Source organism: Apodemus sylvaticus, chromosome 1 (assembly GCF_947179515.1).
Source record: "Apodemus sylvaticus chromosome 1, mApoSyl1.1, whole genome shotgun sequence".
NCBI lineage: Eukaryota > Metazoa > Chordata > Mammalia > Rodentia > Muridae > Apodemus > Apodemus sylvaticus.
This window is the reverse complement of record NC_067472.1, coordinates 126,901,283-126,925,440: the sequence shown is the minus strand read 5'-3', so window position 1 is coordinate 126,925,440 and position 24,158 is coordinate 126,901,283. Positions and strand designations below refer to the sequence as shown.

At 39.4% G+C, this 24,158-nt stretch overlaps 1 protein-coding gene and 1 pseudogene across 3 annotated transcripts in view; one reads left to right on the top strand and one right to left on the bottom strand.

Moving 5' to 3' along the window:
* Positions 1 to 24,158, bottom strand: part of Cpeb1 (cytoplasmic polyadenylation element binding protein 1) — a 104,653-nt gene that overhangs the window by 29,397 nt on the left and 51,098 nt on the right. The gene's annotated exons all lie outside the window — the stretch shown is intronic.
* Positions 14,323 to 18,513, top strand: LOC127684638 (U11/U12 small nuclear ribonucleoprotein 48 kDa protein-like; annotated as a pseudogene).

The window sequence follows — 24,158 nt, the reverse complement described above, 5'->3', positions numbered from 1 at the left end:
ATTTAATCCCAATCTCTTATCCTGCACAAAATCTAATCCAAATGGATAAAGGAACTCAACTTAAGATCAAAAGCTACAAGAGGAAAAAACATGGTGTACACTTTAAAGGCTTTCAGTATAGGACTGTGATTGCTCAAGAAGGTCAATTATCAACAATTAGACTTCATGAAACAGCTTTTGTTCACCAGAGGAAACTGTCGTGTGAGGAGTCAGCTTACAGAATTCCAGCTATGTATCTGATAGAGGATTAAGTATTTACGATATACAAAGAACTCAAGAAACTAAACATCAAGGAAACAAAAAATTGAGCCACAGAACTGAACAGAGATTTCAAAGAAATACAAATGGCTGATAAACATGATTTTTGAGTTTTAAATTATTTTTGTTTGGTTTTGAGACAGTTTCACTGCCTGGCCTGGGACTCACCAGTTAACAAAGCTCAAATTTACAAAGACTGCCCTGTCTCTGTCTCTCGAATACTAGGATTAAAGATGTGAGTCACCATGCCCAACATCTAATAATTTTAAAAATGTTCAACATTATTAACCACCAGAAAAACACAAATTAAAACTACTTTGAAATTCTATCAAATTCCAGCCAGAATTACTATCATCAAGAAATCAAAGAACAAATGCCAGCAAAGATGGGGAAGGGGAAGCACTAATCCACTGTTGGTGGGCATGCAAATGGGTACAGCCACCAAAGGGTGCACATGGAGGTACCCATGGCCCCAGCTGCATATGTAGCAGAGGATGGCCTTTTCTGGCATCAATGGGAGGGGAGGCCCTTGGTGTCCTGTGAAGGCTCTATGCCCCATTGTAGGGGAATGACAGGGCAGTGAGGCGGGAGTGGGTGGGGGAGCATCCTCATAGAAGCAGGGGGAAGGGAGATGGGATAGGAGGTTTGTGACAGGGAAACCAGAAAGGGGGATAACATTTGAAATGCAAATAAATAAATAAAATAACCAATTAAAAAAAAAGTGTGCAAGTGTCTCAAAAAGCTAACAACAGAACTCCCATGATCTACCTCTGCATTTTTAGGCATATACACAAAGGACTACCTATCTTCCTATAGAGGATCATATATACCTATGTTCACTGTGCCTCTGTCCACAGCAGGTTTGAATGGAATCAGCCTAGATGTCCATGAAGTGATGAATAGAGAGTGAAAAATGTGGTACGAAAATGCTGGATTTTACAGGAATAGAAATAAAATGAAATTTTCATCTGAAATACATGCAGCTGAAAAAAGACACTAACTGAAGCAACTCAAGCCCAGAAAGACAAATGCTGCATGCTTAAATCTTTTTCATTTAACTGTTTAATTTAGAGTGACTGTAGAGGACATTAGGAATATAAGGGCTTATAAGAGGGAAGGGAAAGGGACTGACTGTAAGGTAAAAGGATGAGAGCAGAACATATATGATATGGAAGTAGAAAGTGAAATTCTGAAAAAGTTTAAGGGAGGCTATGAGTGGAACAAGGAGTAGAGGGTATAGAGAGGAGTAATTAAAGATAAAATGTATGCTAAACTCTGATAGCAATCTACTACGCTGTAAGATAATTCTTGTCCTAGTCACTGCTTTATTGTTGTGAAGAGTCACTATGACCAAGGCAACTCTAATAAAGAAAGCATTTAATTGGGGGCTTGCTTACAGGCTTAACCCATTATCATCATGGCAGAAAGCATGGTGGCAAGCAAGTGTGTGCTGGAGAAGCAGCAGAGCCCAGCATGTAATAATCCTATCCATAGGTAGAGAGGCACAGAGCTTGGATCGAGCATCTGAAATATCAGCACACTCCAACGAGGTTACACTTCCTAATCTTTCTAATCCTTTCAAACCTGTCTACTCCCAGCCAACTAAGCATTCAAACTTATGAGCCTATGGAAGTCGTTCATATTTAAACCACCACAATTCTTGAAGATTTATCTTTATGTCTGGCAGTGGTGGAACATTCCTTTAGTTCCAGCAATTGGGAGGTAGAGGCCAAGTGGATCACTTCAAAGCCAGCCTGGTCTACAGAGTAAGTTTCAGGACAGCCAGGGCTACAACAGAAAAACCATGTTTAGAAATTTTTTTTTATCTTATGTGTATAAGTTTTATATGCATGTATGTGTGGAACCATGAAAGGCAGTCTGTGCTCTGGTTGAGTGAGACTTAACCTCCAGAGACCCCGCAGATATTCTGCAAGGGATGGACCCGTTGGCCACGCTCCCAGACACTAGGTTTCTGACACAAGGCCCTCAACTCCATAATTCTGTGGCCATTAGTCACATAGGTCAATGCCCCAAGCCCCTGGTATTCTGTGTGGACTCCACCCCCACAGTTACCTGGCAATAGCCAGGTATGCTCCTCCCACAGTTACCTAGCAACAGCCAGGGCCCAGCCCACTATAAAAGGGGATGCTTGCCCCCTCCTCTCTCTCTTGCTCTCTCTCTTCTCTTGCTCTTTCTCTTATGCCCTTGCTTCCCCTCTCTCCCCATTCTCGTCACCCCTCTCTCCACATAGCCATGGCTGGCCTCTACTTCTCTACCTTCTCTCTATTCTTTACAATAAACTCTCTGAAACCATGGACTGCCTCTTCACATCTGGACCTGCCCTGCTGGAACAATGGAACAGTCTTCCCCTAAAAAGCGGCTAGGAAGGCCTCCTAGCCTCTCCTGGCCACCACTTGTAACCCACATGTGTGTATTCCTGGTGCCACCAGAGGCCAGAAATGGGCATCAGTGACTTTGGAATTAAGAGTTACTGTTTGTTGTGATTTGATATGTGGGCTTGAATACAAGTCATTTTGGAGGAGCAGTCAGTACTCTCAACACATGAGCTCTCTTTCCAGCCTTAGAAACCCACTACTTTGTAAGCTAAATTTAAAATGTAATTAAAAAAAGGAGTTGGAACACATGGGTAGACTATACTTCTAGAAGACATGAGTTATTAAATGAAAATCTCAGTGCTAGTGTCTATACTTTTTTACCAGTTAGTGGTTAGGTAGGCCTCCACAGCAACATTGGACCTGCCACTGCCCTTGGTTTCATACCATAACTAGATAAAAATACTGTCTTACTGAATATTCAACACACTTTGGTTGCAGCAGTATATATAGAAATCAATCTAGAAATGACCTGAAATCTTCCTGCTGGTTAGCCTTCACCCCCACTTAAAGTTGTAATCAAGCCACTAGGGAGAAAGGTTATCAATGGTCTGACTCAGCAGTGAACTCTGAACGCTGCAATACCAACTGGCCAGGCAAGATAAGATGTGCCACTGGTAAAATAGAAGTACAGAAGTTACAGAGATACAATGAGGGGTAAGCAAAACTAAGAATGTATGATAAATTCTTAAAGAATCCTACTATTTTGTAAGATAGTGCTATATCCAGATCCACAGAAGGGAAAGATTGGTTTGAACTTATGAAAGCGCAAGGTGAACCCCCAGTGACACACCTCCTCTAACAAAGCCAACCTTCCAATCCCTGTCCAATAGCACCATTCCCTAATGACTACACATTCAAAGCCTGTGGGAACCATTTTGATTCGAACCACCACATGGGGTAACCAATCACTTTATGATTAGATCTAATGTCTGCACTGCAGATGGGAATTCATGCCTGGTACTGTAAATCTGTTCCAAAGCTCATGGAGAGTGAGGTCATAGGCTCATCCCTCCCTCTAGGAGGGAATCCACTAATGTTGTCTATCTTGCTAAATGAACACATTGTCAAACTGCTTTCTAATACTATGTTTATAGCGCTACTCTTAACCTTGACCAGAGAATCTTCTGTAGTGCATAGCAGTTAATGCAAAGACTCATAGTGGGTCCAAATGGTGAATCCTAAATGGGTTGTCTTCTTCAATACACTCTTCTCAAGGCCGCAGGAACACCAAAGAGTCTAAGTCAGGGAGGGAATGGGGAGGAGTGCTGTAGCATGTCTCCTGGACATGACAGGACTGCTGACTAATGAGCTCACTCCAATTATGCTTCATTGCACAAGAGCAAGCCAACAAGGCCAGTTACTTGCTATTCCAGCTGGCAGCACTAACTAGACTCAGTGATTTTCAGGGAGGGAAAAAAAGCAAAGACTTGAAAGTATGAAGGGGATATGTTGGAGCATGTCCTGGGGGAGTTTGCCATGGATATGTACACACATGTGTGAAATTGTCAACTAAAAGAACTTGGAGAAACACGCCCTTGCCCACCCAGGCGATGGGGAAGGAGGAGTGATAGAAGAGCAGATCCCGTGTAGAAGCCCATGATCCATGCTCCCTCAAACCTTAATGAGCAAATAAGCAACTGTAGCAACTACAGACACACAGTAGATAAAAAGACATGAAAGACTTCTGTGACCTCAAGCCACCCTTCAAACAATAATAGCCTAAACAAGATGTCTTCAAAGAGAACTCTTAAAAACTGTGAGAGGATGCTTAAGTGTTGCTCTCCACAATCAAGGGCTTCTAGCATGGGTGCAAGAGGGAAAGGACTCAGCTCTACTTAAGGCGAAGGCCACTGAGCATTTGACCACACTCCAGTCAGTGTAAAGAGAATACAAATTGGATGTTTCTTTTGTTGTGGGGGGCGGTCACAAGAGTAAGGGAAGCAAATGTGATAGGGGAGTATGTGAAATCCCCAAAGAATCAATAAAAATATTATGATGGGAAAAAACTTCAAAACAAAGCAAATCAAACATACTGATATAATTCTTTAATCCCAGAAGGAGGCAGAGACAAACAGATCTGAGTTTGAGGCTAACCTGGTCTACATAGTGAGTCCTAGGACAGACAGGGCTACATAGGCCTTGCCTCATACACAAACACACACTTAAAATATAATCAACCTTTAGAAACAATCCATATTTAAATACCTATTCTTGACTCTGTTTCTCTCTACCCTAACTAAAAAATATCTATTGTCCAGAAGTAGCTATTTCCTTCTATGTTCAAAATCAGAATATATGTATATATGGATACTTTGCACCTCAGACAGAGAAATGTAATCATTAGCTATGCTCTTGCTACTCAGTATACTCAGTAATATCAGCAAATCTATACTACCAGTATCACTGGAAGCCAGTTAACTAACTCTTATGATCTACTTGAAACCTTTAGAATTGAAATTCATTTTAATAAGATTCCCAATTACTATCTATGCACATTAAAATCTGAGCAATACTGATCAATACCTTCCCATGCCAAGACTTCAGCTATGAATAATAGTACCTAATGGCTATATGAAGCCAGAGCATGGATAGCTATATGTAGCATAATTTTTAAGACCCCCATCTCCAGAGGTCTTTTATTCAGACATTCATTAACCCAGTGTTTCTTCCACATAAAGGTTTTTTCCTACCACTAAAGAATTCTTTTACTAGATTTAAAACATGAAAGGCAGGTGTGGTGATGCATACCCTAAATCCCAGCACTTGGGAGGCAGAGGTAGGTGGATCTCTGAGTTTGAGGCCAGCCTGGTCTATACAGTTTTCTCCAGGACAGCCAGAGACAAAACTCTGTCTTGAAAAGTCTAAAGAAAAAAAAAGAAAAGAGGCCATAGCCATTAAACATTGGTGCAGAAAGCTGTGAGAAATCAAGCAGCTGTGTCAGACTGACAGATATGTGGCCTCGTCACAATACTCTTTCAGAATGTTTATCTGTAGTGTCAAGAACAGCTATTCACTTGTGTTTTAATAATACTAAAGAAATTAATCTAGTACAGTGTCTAGCACAAAGCGTTTGACCGTATAGTGACCATATTATTGTTAGTAATCCATACCAAGGCACTTAAAGAAAGTAGGATATTAGTACTACTAGGGCTATGACTTTCAAAATGACCTGTGTGAGACAAACTGAGAGGCATGGTCACTCTATTCAAAATTTACTTAGGAGCCTCTTTTTCCAGCTACTCCCTGATCTTGCCTCTGGAAACGTACCCATTCTGCTACAACTTTTTATCTCATACTAAGAGGAAGGCTGAGAGGTAAGCAGGTAGCACAGGCTACCACATAAAGTATCAAAAGGCCTCATGAGCAAAGATTAATTGTAATAAAAAAGATCAATTAAGGGGAACAAAAACTTACAGGAACAAATATGGAGACAAAGTGCAGAGCAGAGACTGAAGGAAAGGCCATCCAGAGACTGTCCCACCTGGAGATTCATCTCATATACAGTCACCAAACTCTGACACTTCAGGCTTGCTGAAAGGAGCTGTCTCCTGAGAGGCACTGCCAGAGTCTGACAAATAGAGGCAGATGCTCATAGCTAGCCATTGGACTGTGCATAGGGTCCCCAGTGGAGGAGCTAGAAAAGGACTGAAGAAGCTGAAGGGTTTGCAACCTCATAGGAAGAACAGTATCAACCAACCAGATCCCCCAGAGTTTCCAGGTACTAAGCTAACAACCAAGAGTACACATGGCTCCAGCTACATATGTAGCAGAGGACAGCCTTGACAGGTATCAATGGGAGGAGAGGTCCTTGGTCCTATGAAGGCTCAATAGATGCTCCAGTGTAGGGGAATTGAGGGTGGGGAGGTGGGAGTGGGTGGGTGGGTGGAGGAACACCCTCATAGAAGCAGGGGGAGGGGGGATGGGATGGGGTTTCCGGGAGAGAGGGAAACTAGGTAAGGGTATAACACTTAAAATGTAAATAAATTAAAATAAATAAATAAATATTTTTTAAAAAGATCAACTGTCTTTCAAATTTATATTCAAGTCACACAGGCATTTGGAACTTTTTTTTTAATCAGAGGATATTCTTCATAAGCTATTTATTATCAAGAATTACCTAAGTACTGAAAAAACACTAAACACTGGTGCCCAGCAGACCTAAGGAATTTTTTTACTCTAGAAATCTTTTGAATAATCACATCCAATGCTTTCTCCTAAAGTATCTTTATAAACAAAACTCCCAGTAGGTGTTTTATATTCATGCAAAGCTTCCAATTAAGCTTACAACAGCTCAATTTTTTATTTTAAGATTGTGTCACTTTAAAAATGTCCTCTTATCCAGGGGCTGGTAAAATGGCTCAGTGGTTAAGAACATCTACTACTCTTGCAGAGGACCTGAATTCAGTTCCAAGCTCCTACATAGTGGCTCGCAACCATCTGCAACTCCAGTCCCAGAGGATCAGATGCCTCTTCTGACCTCCTTAGACACTGTGTGCATGTGGTGTGTGTTTCTCCCCCTCCTTTCTCTCCCTCCCTCCCTCATACACATACTTTTTAAAAAGTTAACATTTCTGTAGTTTTTCTGCCAAATTCCAGAACGACTGAACAAATTCAGGGAATAAACTAACTGAAAGTTGGATATAGTCTGGCTATGGTTCCAATGTGTTCCCAGAAATTCATGTGTTAGAAATATAAATCCCGGGGGCTTCCGGGCGGCCAGCGGGGAGAAGTCGGTGTGCTCCGGTGAATCCAGCGGGCCCCAGCAGGAGCCTTCAGATGCCTGCTTTGGGATCTGAACAGCCTGGGCCACAGCACTCGGTCTCCAGGAAGTGCGGGAGACCTGGTGTGCACCCAGAGGCAGTCTGGGAGCTCACAGCACAGCTTGATCCTGTGGCAAGGAGCTTAGGCTTCAGTCCTGAGGCCTCTGGCGGTAGCCCTCAGACCTCTCCGCTTCCGGATCCAGATCAGCCTGAGCGGCAACACCACATCTCCAGGTCTTTCAAGAGGCAAGAGGGGCTTCCGGGTGGCCAGCAGGGAGAAGTCGGTGTGCTCCGGTGAATCCAGCGGGCCCCAGCAAGAGCCTTCAGGTGCCTGCTTTGGGATCTGAACAGCCTGGGCCACAGCACTCGGTCTACAGGCAGTGCAGGAGGTAAGCTGTACACCAGAGGCCACCTGGGAAGGGGCAGCTTGCACTGGTGAGTCCAGCATTGACAAGACCAACTAACACCAGTGAGAACTAGATGGCAAAAGGCAAACGCAGGAACGTCACTAACAGAAATCAAGGCAATATGGCAATATCTGAACCCAATTCTCCTTTACCAGCAAGTCCTGGATACCCCATCACACCAGTAAAACAAGATTTGGATTTAAAATCACTGGTCATGATCCTGGTACAGGAACACATGAAGGACATACTTAAAGAAATTCAGGAGAAAATGGATCAAAAGTTAGAAGCCCTTGCAAGGGAAACACAAAAATCATTGAAAGAAATCCAGATGAATACAAAAGCCAATAATGAGGAAACGCAAAAAACACTTAAAGAAATACAGGAGAACTTTGGTCAACAGGCTGAGGTCATGAAAGAGGAAACACAACAATCTCTTAAAGAATTACAGGAAAGCACAAACAAGCAAGTGAAGGAGCTAAGCAAAACCATCCAGGATCTAAAATCAGAAGTAGAAACAACTAAGAAAACTCAAAGGGAGACAACTTTGGAAATAGAAAGCCTTGGGAAGAAATCAGGGGCCATAGATGCAAATATCAACAACAGAATACAAGAGATAGAAGAAAGAATCTCAGATGCTGAAGATACCATAGAAACCATGGACTCAACAGTTAAAGAAAATGGAAAATGCAAAATGCAAAAAGCTTGTAACCCAAAATATCCAGGAAATCCAGGACACAATGAGAAGACCAAACCTAAGGCATAGATGAGAGTGAAGATTTACAACTTAAAGGGCCAGCAAATATCTTCAATAAAATTATGGAAGAAAACTTCCCTAAAGAGAGAGATGTCCATGAATATACAAGAAGCCTACAGAACTCCAAACAGACTGGACCAGAACAGAAATACTTCCTGTCACATAATAATCAAAACACCAAATGTACTAAACAAAGAAAGAATATTAAAGGCAGTAAGAGAAAAAGGCCAAGTAACATATAAAGGAAGACCTATCAGAATCACAGCAGACTTTTCACCTGAGACTATGAAGGCTAGAAGATCCTGGGCAGATCTCATGCAGACTCTAAGAGAACACAAATGCCAGCCAAAACTACTATATCCAGCAAAACTCTCAATCACCGTAGATGGAGAAACTAAAATATTCCATGACAAAACCACGTTTACCCAATATCTATCCACAAACCCAGCCCTACAAAGGATAATAGGAGGAAAACACCAATACAAGGAGGGAAACTTCACCCTGGAAAAAGCAAGATAGTAACCTTTCATCAAACCCAAAAGAAGTTAACCAATCAAATTTAAAAAATAACATCAAAAATGACAGGAAGTAACAATCACTATTCCTTAATATCTCTTAACATCAATGGACTCAATGCCCCAATAAAAAGACATAGACTAACTGACTGGATACGTAAACAGGACCCTACATTTTGCTGCTTACAGGAAACACACCTAAGGGTCAAAGACAAACACTACCTTAGTGTAAAAGGCTGGAAGACAATTTTACAAGCAAATGGTCTCAGGAAACAAGCTGGAGTAGCCATTTTAATATCAGATAAAACTGACTTTCAACCCAAAGTCATCAAAAGAGACTCTGAGGGACACTTCTTGCTGGTCAAAGGAAAAATACAACAAGAAGAACTCTCAATCCTGAACATCTATGCTCCAAATGCAAGGGCACCCTCTTTCGTAAAAGAAACTTTATTAAAGCTCAAAGCACACATTGCACCTAACACAATAATTGTGGGTGACTTCAACACTGCACTTTCCTCAATGGACCGATCAGGAAAACAGAAACTAAACAGGGACACAATGAAACTAACTGAAGCTTTGGACCAATTAGATTTAACAGATATATATAGAACATTCTATCCTAAAGCAAAAGAGTATACCTTTTTCTCAGCACCTCATGGTACCTTCTCCAAAATCGACCATATAATTGGTCACAAGACAGACCTCAACAAATATAAGAAGATCGAATTAATCCCATGCCTCCTATCAGAACACTATGGAGTAAAAGTGGTCTTCAATAGCAACAAAAACAACAGAAAACACACATACACGTGGAAATTGAACAATATTCTACTCAATGATACCTTGGTCAAGGAAGAAATAAAGAAATTAAAGACTTTTTAGAACACAATGAAAATGAAGACACAACAAACCAAAATCTATGGGACACAATGAAATCAGTGCTAAGAGGAAAACTCATAGCCCTGAGTGCCTCCAAAAAGAAAATGGAGAGAGCATACATTACCAGCTTAATGACACACCTGAAAGCCCTGGAACAAAAAGAAGCTATTTCACCCAGGAGGAGTAGAAGGCAGGAAATCATCAAACTCAGGGCTGAAATCAATCAAGTAGAAACAAAGAGAACCATACAAAGAATCAACAAAACCAGGAGCTGGTTCTTTGAGAAAAATCAACAAGATAGATAAACCCTTAGCCAGACTGACCAAAGGGCACAGAGAAAGTATCCAAATTAACAAACTTAGAAATGAAAAGGGAGATATAACAACGGAAACTGAGGAAATCCAAGAAATCATCAGATCCTACTACAAGAGCCTGTACTCAACACAACTGGAGAATCTGGAGGAAATGGACAATTTCCTTGACAGATACCAAATACCAAAATTAAATCAGGACCAACTAGACCATCTAAACAGTCCCATAATGCCTAAAGAAATAGAAGGAGTCATAGAAAGTCTTCCAACCAAAAAAAGCACAGGACCAGATGGTTTCAGTGCAGAATTCTATCAGACTTTCAAAGATGAGTTAACACCAATACTCTTCAAACTATTCCACAAAATAGAAACAGAAGGAACACTACCCAATTCCTTCTACGAAGCCACAATTATGCTGATACCAAAACCACACAAAGATCCAACAAAGAAAGAGAACTTCAGGCCAATTTCCCTTATGAACATCGATGCAAAAATACTCAATAAAATTCTTGCCAACCGAATCCAAGAACACATCAAAACGATCATCCACCATGATCAAGTAGGCTTTATCCCGGGAATGCAGGGTTGGTTCAATATACGGAAATCCATCAATGCAATCCACTACATAAACAAACTCAAAGAAAAAAACCACATGGTCATTTCATTGGATGCTGAAAAAGCATTTGACAAAATTCAGCAGCCTTTCATGCTTAAAGTCTTGGAAAGAACAGGAATTCAAGGCCCACACCTAAACATAGTAAAAGCAATATACAGCAAACCGGTAGCCAGCATCAAACTAAATGGAGAAAAACTTGAAGCAATCCCACTAAAATCAGGGACTAGACAGGGCTGCCCCCTTTTTCCTTATCTTTTCAATATTGTACTTGAGGTACTAGCTCGGGCAATTCGACAACATAAGGAGGTCAAAGGGATACAAATTGGAAAGGAAGAAGTCAAACTATCATTATTTGCAGATGACATGATAGTCTACCTAAGTGACCCAAAAAACTCCACTAGAGAACTCCTACAGCTGATAAACAACTTCAGCAAAGTGGCAGGCTATAAAATCAACTCAAGCAAATCAGTGGCCTTCCTATACTCAAAGGATAAGCAGGCTGAGAAAGAAATTAGGGAAATGACCCCCTTCACAATAGCCACAAACAGTATAAAGTATCTTGGGGTGACTCTTACCAAACATGTGAAAGATCTGTATGACAAGAACTTCAAAACTCTGAAGAAGGAAATGGAAGAAGACCTCAAAAAATGGGAAAACCTCCCATGCTCATGGATCGGCAGGATCAATATAGTTAAAATGGCCATTTTGCCAAAAGCAATATACAGATTCAATGCAATACCCATCAAAATCCCAACTCAATTCTTCACAGAGTTAGAAAGAGCAATTATCAAATTCATCTGGAAAAACAAAAAACCCAGGATAGCTAAAACTATTCTCAGCAACAAAAGAAAGTCTGGGGGAATCAGTATCCCTGACCTCAAGCAATACTACAGAGCAATAGTGTTAAAAACTGCATGGTATTGGTACAGTGACAGGCAGGAGGATCAATGGAACAGGATTGAAGATCCAGAAATGAACCCACACACCTATGTCCACTTGATCCTCGACAAAGAGGCTGAAAACATCCAATGGAAAAAAGATAGCCTTTTCAACAAATGGTGCTGGTTCAACTGGAGGTCAGCATGCAGAAGAATTCGAATTGATCCATCCTTGTCTCCTTGTACTAAGCTCAAATCGAAATGGATCAAGGACCTCCACATAAAGCCAGACACTCTGAAGCTAATAGAAAAGAAACTGGGGAAGACCCTTGAGGACATTGGTACAGGGAGAAAGTTTCTGAACAGAACACCAATAGCGTATGCTCTAAGATCAAGAATTGACAAATGGGACCTCATAAAATTACAAAGTTTCTGTAAAGCAAAGGACACCATCAAGAGGACAAATCAGCAACCAACAAATTGGGAAAAGATCTTCCCCAATCCTACATCAGATAGAGGGCTAATATCCAATATATATAAAGAACTCAAGAAGTTAGACTCCAGAAAACCGAACAACCCTATTAAAAAAAATGGGGTACAGAGTTAAAGAATTCTCACCTGAAGAACTTCGGATGGTGGAGAAGCATCTTAAAAAATGCTCAACTTCATTAGTCATTAGGGAAATGCAAATCAAAACAACCCTGAGATTTCATCTTACACCAGTCAGAATGGCTAAGATTAAAAATTCGGGAGACAGCAGGTGTTGGAGAGGGTGTGGAGAAAGAGGAACACTCCTCCACTGCTGGTGGGGTTGCAAATTGGTACAACCACTCTGGAAATCAGTCTGGCGGTTCCTCCGAAAACTGGGCACCTCACTTCCAGAAGATCCTGCTATACCACTCCTGGGCATATACCCAGAGGATTCCCCACCATGTAATAAGGATACATGCTCTACTATGTTCATAGCAGCCCTATTTATAATTGCCGATGCTGGAAAGAACCCAGGTATCCCTCAACAGAAGAGCGGATGCAAAAAATGTGGTATATATACACAATGGAGTACTATTCAGCCATTAGAAACAATGAATTCATGAAATTCTTAGGCAAATGCATGGAGCTAGAGAACATCATACTAAGTGAGGTAACCCTGACTCAAAAGGTGAATCCTGGTATTCACTCACTAATAAGTGGATATTAACCTAGAAAACTGGAATACCCAAAACATAATCTACACATCAAATGAGGGACAAGAAGAAAGGAAGAGTGGCCCCTTGTTCTGGAAAGACTCAGTGAAGCAGTATTCGGCAAAACCAGAACGGGGAAGTGGGAAGGGGTGGGTGGGAGGACAGGGGGAGAGAAGGGGGCTTACGGGACTTTCGGGGAGTGGGGGGCCAGAAAAGGGGAAATCATTTGAAATGTAAATAAAAAAATATATCGAATAAAAAAAAAAAGAAATATAAATCCCAAATTCCTATCTTGAAGATAATGGGCCTTTGAGAGGTGCTTAGAGCTAGGAGATGTCAATGGGCTCCCTAGATGAACTAGATAAGAATGATACTGGAGCTAATGCATGCTTGGCACCCTCTGTTACCCTACAGCACAGTAGAAATGTCTATATCAGGTACTGACTGATGTTAGCACCAACCTCAGATTTCTCCTCTTCAAAACTGCAAGCCAAATAAACTTTTTTTAAAAACAAATTTCACATTTATTTGTGTTGAGGGTGCAGGGATGCTTGCATGCATGTGGTCATAGGATAGCCTTGGTGATTCTCTTATTTCAGCATGTGGGTCTTAGGGATCAAACTCAGAACAGCACTTGGCAGCAAACATTTTTACCTGTTGAGTCATCTCAACAGCTCAACCTCTATTGTTAATTTTTTCACATTTTTTATGTGTTCTAGATATGCACGCCTGTATGTCACATGCTTGCTATGCTTGCAGAAATCAGATTAGTGGATCAGATCCCCTGGGACTGGAGTTATAGATGGTTGTGAGATGCCATGTGGGTGCTGGGAATTGAACTTGGGTCCTCTGGAAGAACATCCAACGTTCTTAACTGCTCACCTATCTCTTCAGCCCCAATTTCTATTCTTGACAATAAAAATTACTCAGATCTTTAAGTTATAGTAACAAAAAATATAGAAAGATTTTTCTAAAATAGAACATCCTTTCACAGGTACAAACCATGGACAGACTGATTCTAGGGGGTCCTAGTGTTACATTAACAACTCCGATCTTTTCTAGCCTCAACAGTAAGAGCCTGTCTATCTCTGATAGTGTTCCTCTGCTAAACTGCTGAGTCCTCTACAAGTAACACTCTTAGGTATCTGGCAAGTAAGAGAAAATAATGCCTTAAGACCTTAGGCCCTCCTTTTTGACATCATTAAAGCTGAATGTTACAAAGGTCTCTATTTTCCCAGTTAAAGGAGAGAGGCAGGTAGGTACTAAAACAAATGGAAGAGAGGCCAGGCTGAAAAAAATGTTGTACCCTGATTACTAAATAGAATCTATACCACAACTATAAGAATTCTGTATATTGGTGAACAATGTTGGTAAGGAAATATGCCACTGTAGCTAATGTGTGTGGCTAGGAGGGTGTTAAATGGATCATTGTATTTTTCATTATTACAAATACTGCAACAAGAAAAAATAAAAATCTGTCCTCCCTTGTTCTTTCTAGGTAGTACAGCAACCATACTTGTGTTCTTTTTAATAAATCTCTACTTCATTCACAAATTTCAGAACTCAGAATAACAAAGATAGGACACTGGGTCATTTGTCCTCATTATGTTTTTTCAAACAAATGATTTCACAGTCAATTGAGACTGTTGTAATCAATGACTTTTTCTTAACATTCTTGAAAGTCAATGGTCCTACTATATACCGGAAAATAACAAAACTCTAACACCAGAAATGGGTTACCTCTTTTGGAGCTGTTGGCCAGTAAGGTTCTACAGACCCTTAAACATTGCATATAGGCTCTTGCTAATGCTCTTAGCATTAGCAATTATCCTTCAGAACTTGACAGTGAAACACCACATCCTTGAGTCATAGAGTACAGAGAAATCAAGCAGGTACTTACCTTCATCTCTACTGGCTAGCTTTCATAGTGCTGGAAGTGTCTATGCATGTTACCAGAGTTAAAAAGCAATCACCAATCTTACAGAATTAAAAAGATATAAATCATGTGAGCTACAACAATGAGCAGCCTGACAAGCCAAGCTCACTAGTGCATCAGTGTTACAAATGTCATGTAAGTAATCAATCACTTTCTGATTGAAGTTCCACCCGACAAGTTGAAGCCCATACTCAACACTGTTGTAGAGTCCAAGAACCTATGGTTTGACAGGTCACAGACCATAGGGAAGAAACTACTATCATTCTGCTAAGTGGACACAGCATTATACTCTAATGATTTGTCATTTTACCCATCGCATCTGTCAGCCTTCATCAGAGAAGCTTTTCTGTACAGTATATGGTGATTAACATGAAGACAGTTAACAGTGTATAAAGAGAAGAGACTGAAGAATGCTCAGTCTTAAACAAGACATCTGTACCATGTACTCTTCTTCCCATCACTCACAGATCCTCGTGGAAGAGAGACAGAGATTTTAAGAGTAAAAGGTAGTGTGAATAACTATAATTTTTCTGGATACAGCAGGGGAGTTGGCCCTAAGAATTCACAGCAGTTGAGATAGCACATACAAGATGTACACAAGCTAAGGGCAGACAAAATCCCAGTATGGACAGGTAAAGTGGACATGAAATCCCACGTCTAGCAGAGGAACTATTGACAATTGATAGCTGCTAGGAGATGGGAGTGTTAATTTTCTTTAAGTGTATTAGGGTGAATACACACCAGTAAAGTGCACACATGCAGCAGCATATGGGCAGCAGAAATAGTTACTAGATGGGCTCTAAAAGTAAGTGGTTGGGTAGGTTGGGGAAGGAGGATGGATCTGGAAGGAGTGAAAGGGTATGACCAAAATACATTGTGTAAAATTTCTCAAGGAATAAAATATTTTAAAAGTTTTACAGTTGTATTTCTGACTACTTTTTTGGATCATTTCAAACTGGATCCAACTGTGTCAACCTAGGCTAGCGTGGGGCTCACAATGATGCTCCTCCCAATTTAGTTCCTCAAGTTCTGGGGCTACAGATGTATGTCACAGAGATGGTCCTACAATTTGCATTTATAACAAAATCTCAGGTGTTAGTGTTTCTGGTCTGCTAATCACAACTTGTGAATATTAACTCCATTCTAAACTTGATTTGCAGTGGTGGGGTGCTCAGTGGGGTTAAACTGGATTTGCTTTCCACTTCCATCCCAGGCTCACTTGCCAATATCTCACCCTATCCTTACTTTCACACTTTCTTCATGGTAGTCAAGCTCCTAGACAACACTTCTTTTCTTTCCCTCCTTCCCTCTTTCCTTCCTTCCCTCTTTCCTTCCTCCCTTCTTTTCTTTCTAGAATAATTTATTATTATATGTAAGTACACTATAGCTGTCTTCAGACATACCAGAAGAGGGCATCAGATTTCATTACAGGTGGCTGTGAGCCACCATGTGGTTGCTGAGATTTGAACTCAGGACCTTTAGAAGAGCAGTCAGTGCTCTTAACCACTAAGCCATCTCTCCAGCCAAGATTGATATTTATGTGGGTTTTGTGGATTCAAATGAACTAAGGTTGTCAGACTTGCATAGCAAGCATGTTACCCAGTAAGCCATCTTTTCAGCCCTTGGATTTTTTTCATTCTTGATCCACAATTCATCAACTTGCGCCCTGATGCCAACAAATTCCACCTCTCTCTTTCCCTTGAGATAGGTTTTCTCTGAATAGCCTTAGCAGTACTGGAATCTCTGTAGACCAGAGGCCACTTGCCTCCGCCTACAAGTTTCTAGGATTAAAGGCATGAACCACCACTGCCCAGCTCCACCTTTTCAATATGAGCTAAACCTTTTTTAAGTTGCCACCTACCCCAAATGGCCAATATATTGACCCCTAAAACTCAAATCCATGATGTCAAGGGTCACACCCTTGGAGCCATCATTCATGTAGACATTCTTTTAAAAGCTAGACTCATAGTTTGCTCCACACTGAATTTTATTTCGTAAATCTTCCTTAGAAGGCTTGATTTCTACAGATATAGCTTTTTTAGAAGGCTGTATTCATTGCCTGTGTGGGTATTCTCCACATGTTTGATGTGAAAAACCACTTTGGGATTCCCAATTAGCTCACATTGCCATTCTGGTTGATAACAAGTTCATAGTCCTTTGTGGTTTTTACTTTATTGTGGATTTCTTCAGCTATTCTAATCTTAGGGCAGAGAAAACATCTTGTCTCCCCACAATTTTGAATCCCTTCCACATCAGGAGGAACCTTACCAGATATGCCACATATTCTGTAAATATACCATCTGAGTATCCATGACCTTTTCAGGTCTCACCTCTGAGCTGAAAGTACCAACAGGCTTTCCCTAAGTCACCACTCATCTAAACCATGTTTAGTTTTAAATCTATATACCAACATAGCCTTGGGACTGGTTGCAAGTGAGGAGGGAGTCACCAATCAATGCAATAGTATCAGTGTTTTACAAGTACCATAGAAAAACTCTGAAGGCTACGTGGATGCCAAAGTATACCGGAAAATCCGTGAGGAGAGGTTTTGATTAATACTTAGGGCAGTAAGTGAATCTGAAGTTGATATTACTCAAGTCATCAGGACTTCTCTGGAGTCCTACCTACAGAATTAAAAGACCTCCTCAGGTAGAACATCCAAGGTTTGCATAAAAGAGTGCTTTTCTGTTGGCTTCTTGTAGTAGTTGACTCCTTAACTGTTAGGGACACAGTGGGTAATAACTGCTGGCAATCTGTTATGGACTACATGGATAGTACATCTGAGGACTGCTTAAAGCAGAATTTTGAGTGAGTAGAGTACAACATTATTTATAGTCTATTGCTCTATTAGGACATGGACTCTAAACCAGTAGATCCTAAGTTTATGAAACATTTATATCAAACAGTATCACTTCACTTATTGTCAAAGCAAGCATGCTTATACAGTAGGAACATAAACCACTTAAAATTGGATGATAAAATAAATTAAGGAACATAAAGTTAAAGTATTTTCTCTCAGAGAAAGTTCATATAGTGCTGCTGCCAGATGCTGAAGGACGTGATAGCATGCTTAGAATGGAGCTGGGATCAGCTGGACTCCAGGGACAAGGTGCAGGCTGAGGATGAAATCACAACTTGTCCTTATGATTGAAATCATTACACACCTAAATCACTAGGAAAAGCATATGGAATCTTGTAGACCATGGAAACTAGGCTATACCAAAAAAAAAAATGATGTATAATCCTGGTTGGTTGGTTTTCTGTGAAAAGCAAACAGTTACTTTGTATAAGGATTCACAGTTCCAGAAAATTAAAAAAGCTAGAACTAGAAAGGGTGATTGTTACAGTCAAATGATCACTGTGCCTGGTGAAGTTCCTCTCAATCACAAACGGTCTATTTTCCATCTTATCTCTTGCCTTTTATGGTTTTGTTATTGAGGAGGCAAAAAAAAAGCACTCTAGTTCCCAAATCACTGAAAATAATAGTAATCTGTTTGTAGAACTGGCTGCTCAAGTCAATAAAAAAATAGCCAAAAACTGTCCAAAATCTTATGTGAAAGATAATAGTCTCCCAAAGCTAAAGAATGTTCATATAACCAAAAATCATATGTTGAGGTAATTCAGGATGCAATAGAGTGCACATGGAAGTAACTATTGGCAAGGAAAATGAAAAAAATCAGAATGGTGCTAAAAAAGAATGAAGGCCACCAATGGTAAATCATAATAGTCTGCTGAGAGTTATTTGACTAGCTGGTTGTTGACAGTTTATGACACTGGAGATTCTGAGTAGGAGCCCACGCAAAAGAAAAGGAAATATAGTTAAAAATTCTGATTCAAAAAGAAGAAAAGGGAATGATAGAGAAAAACATTATAGTCAGAAAAAGGCTAAGATTATATTCAGAATGTTTGTGAATGTATTAATTATGCTTGTAGCACAACCAAAATGCTGATGTTTTCATTACAATCTTTGCATAGAAAAGTAGCTATTATAATTGTGTAATGCTCACTATTTTAATAAATACTTATGCTTCAAAATATTTTCTCTAATAAAATATAAAAATTACAAAGTATTTTTGGAACCTATGATGAGAAGATGTTGAAAAGATAGTCAGGCTCTGGCTCCTACAGTAGCGAGTAGCAATCCTATCACTGAAATTAACAGTAAAGGATCCCAGGGAGATAGCATTCTTGGGTATCACTGCAGCTGAAAATAATGAACACTGATTTTACCGTAACAAGAAATATACTGGTAAGAAGATACATGTCGATAGAATATGCCAAAACAATGTACACCATGAGAATGAATGAAGTGTAAAATCTGCAGGTGTGTCTTATTTTGCAGTTGGTAACAAGAAAAGGCCATAACTAAGGGCACTTTGACACAAGAGGAGAAAGAGAGCATGTTGTTAAATGAAGAAGAGCAAGTGTTTGACCAAGAGCAAAGTTGAAAGATTCTGAAGTTGAGCTCCAAGAGTGCAATGATAAAATGAAAACTAATCAAAAGCACAGCTATAAGAATTAAATTGGAGGTCAGCATGCAGAAGAATGCGAATTGATCCATTCTTATCTCCATGTACTAAACTTCACTCCAAGTGGATCAAGGACCTCCATGTAAAACCAGACACACTGAAACTAATAGAAAAGAAACTGGGGAAGACCCTTGAGGACATGGGCACAGGGGAAAAGTTCCTGAACAGATCACCAATAGCTTATGCTTTAAGATCAAGAATTGACAAATGGGACCTCATAAAATTACAAAGTTTCTGTAAGGCAAAGGACACTGTTAAAAGGACAAACAGCAACCATCAAATTGGGAAAGGATATTCACCAACCCCACATCTGATAGAGGGCTAATATCCAATATATACAAAGAACTCAAGAAGTTAGACCCCAGGGAACCAAATAACCCTATTAAAAAATGGGGTACAGATCTTAACAAAGAATTTTCACCTGAAGAAATTTGGATGGCCGAGAGGCCCCTTAAGAAGTGCCTTATCAACATCATTAGTCATTAGGGAAATGCAGATCAAAACAACCCTGAGATTTCACCTTACACCTTACAGTTAGCATTCTAAGGTCAAAAACTCAGGAGACAGCAGGTGTTGGCAAGGATGTGGAGAAAGAGGAACACTCCTCCACTGCTGGTGGGGCTGTAAGATGGTACAACCACTGTGGAAATCAGTCTGGAGGTTCCTCAGAAAACTGGACATGAGACTTCCAGAGGACCCTGCTATACCTCTCCTGGGCATATACCCAAAGGATTCCCCGACATGCAATGAAGACACATGCTCCATTATGTTCATAGCAGCCTTATTTATAATAGCCAGAAGCTGGAAAGAACCCAGATGCCCCTCAAAGGAGGAATGGATACAGAAAATGTGGTATATTTACACAATGGAATACTACTCAGCAATTAGAAACAATGAATTCACAAAATTTTTAGGCAAATGGTTTGATCTGGAAAATGTCATCCTAACTGAGGTAACCCAATCACAAAAGAATACACATGGAATGCAATCTCTGATAAGTGGATATTAATTAGCCCAGAAGCCCTGAATACCCAAGGCACAAATCGCATAACAAATGACTCCCATGAAGAAGTATGGAGAGGGTCCTGATCCTGGAAAGGATTGATCTAGCATGGGAAGGGAATATAAGGACAGAGAAAAAGGAGGGAGGTGATTGGAGAAGGGATGGAGAGAAGAAGGTTTATGGGACATATGGGGAGGGGGGATCCGGGAAAGGGGAAATCATTTGGAATGTAAACAAAGAATATAGAAAATAAAAATATTAAAAAAAAGGAATTAAATGAAAAATGTCAGTTTTAGGATTAGAAAACAAGTTTGAGGCCTGACAACACACTTAAAACAAAAAAAAGACCAAGCCCACTGCCTGGTGCTGTATGTTAGCTGCCAGTATCACTCTTGGGCATTCAAGGTTTGTTGACTCTGACCACTTTATTCCTAACAATGAATTTAAAAGCATGACAAAATCATTTTGTTGTTCTTGATGGCAATTAAGATGTTTGGAAATATCTAGGGTGTTATGTATTTAGAAAGTTAACAGTTCTAAGTATCCTTCTACATTTTCTTGCTCCTTTTTTAAAATTAAACAAAATATCTTCAATTCAAGAGAAATTTTATTGTTGTATAAGCATCTTCTGGTGGTTTGGTTGTTTACAGGATATTCTAAAATAAAAGGACTCTGGAATGCTTTCATTTATGATAAGTTTCCAAAATATGAAACAAACTATATAGTTCTTACATATGATTACAATACGAAAGTTCCTTCAATATAGCATATTATACAATTATACAATTTAATCTATAAAAGTTCTTCTTGTTTTCTGACACTTCTGACATTGTTTAAAAAAGATGGGGGCAAGCCCAAGTTTATATGGTACCTAGAACTTTTCTGTAACAATATTTTGCTTGTTTTAGATCCTTTGTATGTTATTCTCATTTGTTTCCCTCTTAAACCAGAATCCCATAATTAATTCGCATTTATATCAATGGAGCATGAGAACACACCTACACACCACTCTGATGAAAAGAGCTCATTTTGGTTACTTATCAGAATTTCCATTCAATGAATGGTACAACCATTTTGGAAAAAAGGTGCAACTTCTTATAGGATTAAACAAAGCACCCAGAAATTCTACTCCTAAGAAATTCAACTAAGAGGAATAAAAACTATGTATTCCTCTAAATAACTGTACAGGATAATAAAAGCTTTATTAACAACTGACCAAACCTAGATTGAGTCCCTGATAAAAATATAGTATTTTAATATAGTGCATTATTATTTATTAATAAGGGTACACAACACTGATATCAAAAACCCAGAAACCTATGAATGTTGAGCAAGTTAATGGTGTATATACTGAGTATTCAGGGGTGAGCTATATCCCTCTATCTATAGCTTACTTTTTTTTACTTTTCATAAAAATATGACATACACAAGTGGTTAGTAGAGTATGCAGCCATGTGATGAGTATGGCAAAATATCCATCAAATCTTGGTAGTAGATATTACAGGTACCCAACTCATTTTGTAATTCTTTCAACTTTCTGTAATTGAATTATTTACAATAAAATGTTGAAAAACTAAATGGCTAGACTAACTATTTGGTTTTTTTCTTTATTTATTTTTTGTTTTTTTCAAGACCAGGTTTTTCTGTATAGCCCTGGCTATCCTGGAACTCACTCTGTAGACTAGGCTGGCCTCGAACTCAGAAATCCACTTGCCTCTGCCTCCCAAGTGCTGGGATTACAGGTGTGTGCCACCACTGCCTGACCTAACTGGCTTTATTAAAGGAGGTTTTATAGTGGATGTTTTATGTATAGGACATTAAAAATCTATAAATCTATTTGTTTTATCAAACAAATCTATTATTTGATAAAAAAAAAAAACCAACTTAACCCAAATGATAAAAGTCATTTTAAAATTTATAATGGCTAAGGTATATTTTCAAACAGAAAATATTTTTATCTAGTAAAACAAGGTATCTCTAATTTAAAATTGAAGCAGTCATCTGAAATCTCAAAGCACCATTTTGGCATATTTTTTAAAAAGTGAATTAACATCGTAGGATAGAAAGCTCTCCGATGCTCACAGAGCTATAGGATTAATATAGTGAAAATGGCCATTCTAACAATAACAATCTACAAGTTCAACCCAATCCCCACCAAAATCTCAGCACAATTCTTCCCCAAACTTGAAAGGATAAGGTGTAACAATTTCCTCCAAGATTGAAACATTCTATCTTACATGGAAGCTCCTTAAGCAGGAAGGTAAACAACTCAAAATAGCTTTAGGAAGTCCCTGAAACCAACTAGATTACTACAGAGCTACAGTAATTAAAAAAAAAAAAAAAAGCATGGCACTGGTATAAAAACAAGATTATGTTGAGCCAGGCATAGTGGTACACACCCTTAATCCTAGCATTCAGGAGGAGGAGGCAGGCAGATCTTTGTGAGTTTGAGGCCAGCCTGGTTTACAAAGCAAATGCCAAGACAGCCAAGGCTGCTATACAGAAAAACAGTCTTGAAAAACCAGCCAGCCAGCCAGCCAGCCAGCCAGCCAACCAATATCCAGATAAATGTTGATAAATAGAATTGAACATCCAAACCTATGTCCACACACTTATGGACACCTGACTTTTAATAAAAAGTAAAAACTATATATACATACTGGGGAGGGGAAAGTATCTTGAATAAATGGTATTGGTCAAACTGTATAGCTGCATATAGGATGCTGGTCAGACTGGGTGGTTGCATGTAGAAGAATGCAAACAGATCCCTATTTATTACTCTGCACAAAACTCAACTCCAAATGGATCAAGTACCTTAATATAAGGCCAGATACCCAGAACTTGACAGAAAAGAAAGAGGGGAACTCATTGGGATTCTCTCTTTGAACAGGGATTTTCTCTGTTCAAAGAGAAAGGACTCTCTGAACAGAACACCAATAGCACAAAACACTAAGACCAGCAATTAATAAATGGAACCTTATGAAACTGAAAAGCTTTGTATGGCAAAGGCCATCATCATTTAGACAAAGTGACAGGTTGCAAAATATGAAAAGATCTTTACCACTTACATATCCAATAAAATGGTTAGTTATCTTAAACATGTAAAAAAATTTTAAAGATTGGACATCAGGAAAACAAATAAGCCAATTAAAAAGTAGGGTAAAAACTTATCAGAGTTCTCAAAAGATGAAACACAAATGGCTCATCATCCCTAGTCATAAAAAATGCAAATTAAAACTACTCTGAGATTTCATCTGATGCCACTCAGAATGGCCAAGGTAACAAAACAAATGACAGCTCATGCTCACAAGGATGTGGAAAAGGGGAACATATATTTATTGCTGGTAGAAACGAGAACTTGTACGACCACTGTGAAAATCTGTATGACAGTTTCTTGGGAAGCTGGGAATATATCTACCCTCAAGATCCATCTATACCATATTCTTGAGTATATATGCAAAGGACTCACTCAACACCCTGCCCCACCCCACAGACATTTGGCTCAGCTATGTTCACTGCTGCTCTATAAAAGCTAGGAAATGGAAATGACCTAATGTCTTATTACAGTGAGTAAATAATGAAAATGTGGTTTATATACACAATGAAATGCTATTCAACTGTAAAGAATTTTGAAATGATGAATTTTGCAAGTAAATAGGTGGAACTAGATAACATACTGAGTAAGGTAACTCAGACCCCAAAGGACAGATGTATTTTCTGTTATATATGGTT